Source organism: Schistocerca americana, chromosome 5 (genome assembly GCF_021461395.2).
Source record: "Schistocerca americana isolate TAMUIC-IGC-003095 chromosome 5, iqSchAmer2.1, whole genome shotgun sequence".
NCBI lineage: Eukaryota > Metazoa > Arthropoda > Insecta > Orthoptera > Acrididae > Schistocerca > Schistocerca americana.
The window spans coordinates 70586346-70590693 of record NC_060123.1 but is presented as its reverse complement, the minus strand read 5'-3'; the positions used below and the strand labels follow the sequence as shown (position 1 = coordinate 70590693).

Below are 4348 nucleotides of genomic sequence, written 5' to 3'. Positions count from 1 at the left end.
AGCAGGGGAAAATGTGCATTATTACGACATATAAACAAACACTCCGTTTTCATGCCACAAGTGGCCCCTTGGGACCATTCGACCGCCGTGTCATCCTGAGATGAGGATGTGGATAGTAGGGTTGTGTGGTTAGCACACCGCTCTCCCGGTCGTTACGATGGTTTTCTGTGACCAGAGCCGCTACTATTCGGTCGAGTAGCTCCTCAATTCGCATCACGAGGCTGAGTGCACCCCGAAAAACGGCAACAGCGCATGGCGGCCCGGATGGTCACCCATCCAAGTGCCGACCACACCCTACAGCGCTTAACTTCGGTGATCTGACGGGAGCCGGTGTTCCCGCGGCGGCAAGGCTGTTGCCCACACCACATATACCGGATGACATTTATCGAACTATATGAGAAAAACTTAAATTACTTACAAACTAAGGCATGCACACACTTTATACAACATGTAACCATCACTACTGATATTCGGACTTAAATTATGACGTTTTCGATATGCCTGCCATCAAAGCACGCTAATGCATCTGCAGTTGCAATAGAATAATCAAACAATCTGCTATTAACCAAGTAACTAAGGACAAGTAAGATCAATAGCTAATGAATAGCTCTCGCTAGGTATGAAAATCAAAGTATTATTCCTTCACCTCTTTTGTTACAAACCTATGCAAAGACCCATTTTACCAGCTATCGATGGCTCTTAAAACAATTACACTATACAGTGAAGCGCCAAAGAACTGGTATAGGTATGTGTATTGTACTGTTTCTCCTGGGTGGTCTTGGGTTTAAAAAAAGTTAAACTAAATATCACGTTAAATTTTATTAAGAACCAAAAAATTACGCCAAGGAAGAAGAGATAGAACTACAATGGACATATTAGTCCATGGGCTCTTGCGCTTCTATGCATGAACTATCTTTCCTTTGCCATTCGCTTATGTGCTTGGATTCGGACCTAAGAGAACGTTCTTGTGTAAAACTCATCTTGCTGTACCAGCTAATAATGTAAGCTGCACTTAAAACCTGAAAAATATAATGGTTATTTTGTCAAAATAATTAGTGTATGTGGTCAATCAATTGGTAGCCTGATCCCAGGATTGTCTAAAGTAGATATGGGCCTTAACAAAGAATTTTCATTGTTAGGCGCCATCTTAGAAAACTCTTTAACCTTTTTCTTTCAGCTCATCTACGAGACGTGCCGTCCGTTAGGACAATTAACTTTCTTGCAGGTCCTACGAGCCCAGCGGCCGCTGATAGTAATTTAACAATTTTTACTTACAGCTTTTCTTTATATAACGAGATAACGTCCGAGGCAGAATAGGTGTGGTCACAGGATTCCAGTTCCATTATAGGATTTCATTTGTAGATGCTACTCTTGTTACCTTGTATTGGGGAATCGAGACGAAACCACGATATTAAGTTACGTATTGCAGTAGTTTACATCGAACAGACTTGTGAAATATTCTATGGTGCCATAAGCACACGACTTCTCACGAGCCTGGATAATATCTGTGGTGTTGGGTAAAGAAGGAAAGGACAATTAACTATCGACGATTACGCAACTACCCTGAGAACTGAGCTAGTTTATTAATTACTGATCTGTGTCGGGCTAACTTAAAAGATACACAGCACTATTAAGAACATTCTTGTCAGTCATTTTCAGAAAAGTGTCTTCAGCCGCTGCTATTGAGTCATCAAGAATACGATTACACTGGCAGACTGCCGTACATATCACGGTTCATATATATACACGTTACAATATTCAAATACACAGATATGTATACAGACAGAATATGACACCTTGGTCGGCATCACCTATGTAAGACTACAAATGTCTGGAGTAGTTCTTAGATCGGTTACTGCTGCTACAATGACACGTTATCAAGATTTAAGTAAAATTTAACGTGGTTGCGATGAAGAGGGGATTTTTCCGTTCGAATATTTCATGAGTGTAACGTGACTATCGGAATCCGATAAAACATCAGATCTCCGACATCGCTGTGGCCTGACAAAGATCATGCAAGGACGGGACCAACGACGACTGAAGAGAAGTGTTCAACGTGACAGAAGTGAAACCATTCCGTAAATTTCTGAAGATTTCAATGCTCGGCCATGTAAAAGTGTCATCGTGCGAACTAAACAACGAAACGTCATCGATATGGGCATTCGGAGCCAAAGGCCCACCCGTGTACCCTTGATGACTGCACGACACAAAGATTTACGCCTCACCTGCGCCCGCCAACACCGACATCGGACTGTTGGTGACTGGAAACACATTTCTTGTTCGTACGAGTCTCGTTTCAAATTGTATCGAGCGGATGGACGTCTACGGCTGTGGAGACAACCTCACGAATCCATGGACCGTGCATGTCAGTGGGGTATTGTTCAAGCTGGTGGAGGCATGGGCCGTGTCTAGTTGGAGTGATATGGGTCCACTGACACGTCTAGATTCGACTCTGACAGGTGACACGTGCATAAGCTTCACACCTGGCAACCTGCGTCCATTCGTGTCCACTGTGCACTCCGACGGACTTGGGCAATTCTAGCAGTACAATGAGAAACCCCACACGCCCAGATTTACTAAAAAGTGGCTCCAGGAACATTATTCCGAGTTTAAACACTTCCGCTGGCCACCAGACCGCCCAGACATGATCATTATTGAGCACATCTGGGATGCCATGGAACGTGCTGTTCAGAAGAGATCTCCGCATCCTCGTACTCTTACGGATTTAGGGATAGCCCTGCAGGAGCCATGATGTCAGTTAGCATCAGCACTACTTCAGGTTTTAGTGGAGTCCCTGTCACATCGTGTTGTGGTACTTCTGCGTGACCGTGGGAACCCTACATGATATTAGGCAGGTGTTACATTTTTTTTGGCTCTTCAGTGTATTTTGGAAAGATTCGTATATATATATATATATTGCTGGCCAATAAAATTGCTACACCACGAAGATGACCTGCTCCAGACGCGAAATATAACCGACTGGAAGAAGATGCTGTGATATGCAAATGATTTGCTTTTAAGAGCATTCACACAAGGTTGGCGCCGGTGTTAACACATACAACGTGCTGACATGAGGAAAGTTTACAACCGATTTCTTATACACAAACAGCCGATGACCGGCGTTCCCTGGTGAAACGTTGTTGTGATGCCTCGTGTAAGCAGGAGAAATGCGTAGCATCACGTTTCCGACTTTCATAAAGGTCTGATTGTAGCCTATCGCGATTGCGGTTTATCGTACCGTGACAATGCTGATCGCGTTGGTCGAGATCCAATGACTTTTAGCAGAATATCGAATGGGTGGGTTCAGGAGCGTAATACGGAACGCCGTGCTGAATCCCAAAGACCTCGTATCACTAGCAGTCGAGATGACAGGCATCTTATCCGCATGACTGTAACGGATCGTACAGCCACGTCTCGATCCCTGAGTCAACAGATGGGGACGTTTGCAAGACAACAACCATCTGCACTAACAGTTCGATGACGTTTGCAGCAGCATGGACTATCAGCTCGGAGACCATGGCTGCGGTTACCCTTGACGTTGCATCACAGACAGGAGCGCCAGCGATGGTGTACTCAACGACGAACTTGGGTGCACGAATGGCAAAACGTCATTTTTTCGGATGAATCCAGGTTCTGTTTACAGCATCATGATGGTCGCATTCGTGTTTGGCGACATTGCGGTGAACGCACTTTGGAAGGGTGTATTCATCATCGCCATACTGGCGTATCACCTGGCTTGATGATATGGGATGCCACTGGTTACACGTCTCGGTCACCTCTTGTTCGCATTGACGGCACTTTGAACAGTGGACGTTACATTTCAGATGTGTTACGACCCGTCCCTCTACCCTTCATTCGATCCCTGCAAAATCCTACATTTGAGCAGGATAATGCACGACCGCATGTTGCAGGTCCTGTATGGGCCTTTATGGATACAGAAAATGTTCGACTGCTGCCCTGGCCAGCACATTCTCCTGATATCTCACCAATTAAAAACGTCTGGTCAATGGTGGCCGAGCAACTGGCTCGTCACAATACGCCAGTCACTACTCCTGATGAACTGTGGTATCGTGTAGAAGCTGCATGGGCAGCTGTACCTGTACACGCCATCCAAGCTCTGTTTGACTCAATGCCCTGTCGTATCAAGGCCGTCATTGCGGCTAGAGGTGGTTGTGTTCTGGGTACTGATTTCTCAGGATCTACGCACCCAAACTGCGTGAAAATGTAATCACATGTCAGTTGTATTGTAGTATATTTGTCCAATGAATGCCCATTTATCATCCGCATTTCTTCTCGGTATAGAAACTTTAATGGCCGGTAGTATATATATATATATATATATACATAT

The 4348-nt window shown here is 44.8% G+C and overlaps 1 pseudogene; it reads right to left on the bottom strand.

Annotated features, from left to right (window-relative positions):
* Nucleotides 1-240: 240 nt before the first annotated feature.
* LOC124617384 lies at nt 241-358 on the bottom strand (annotated as a pseudogene).
* Nucleotides 359-4348: the final 3990 nt, after the last annotated feature.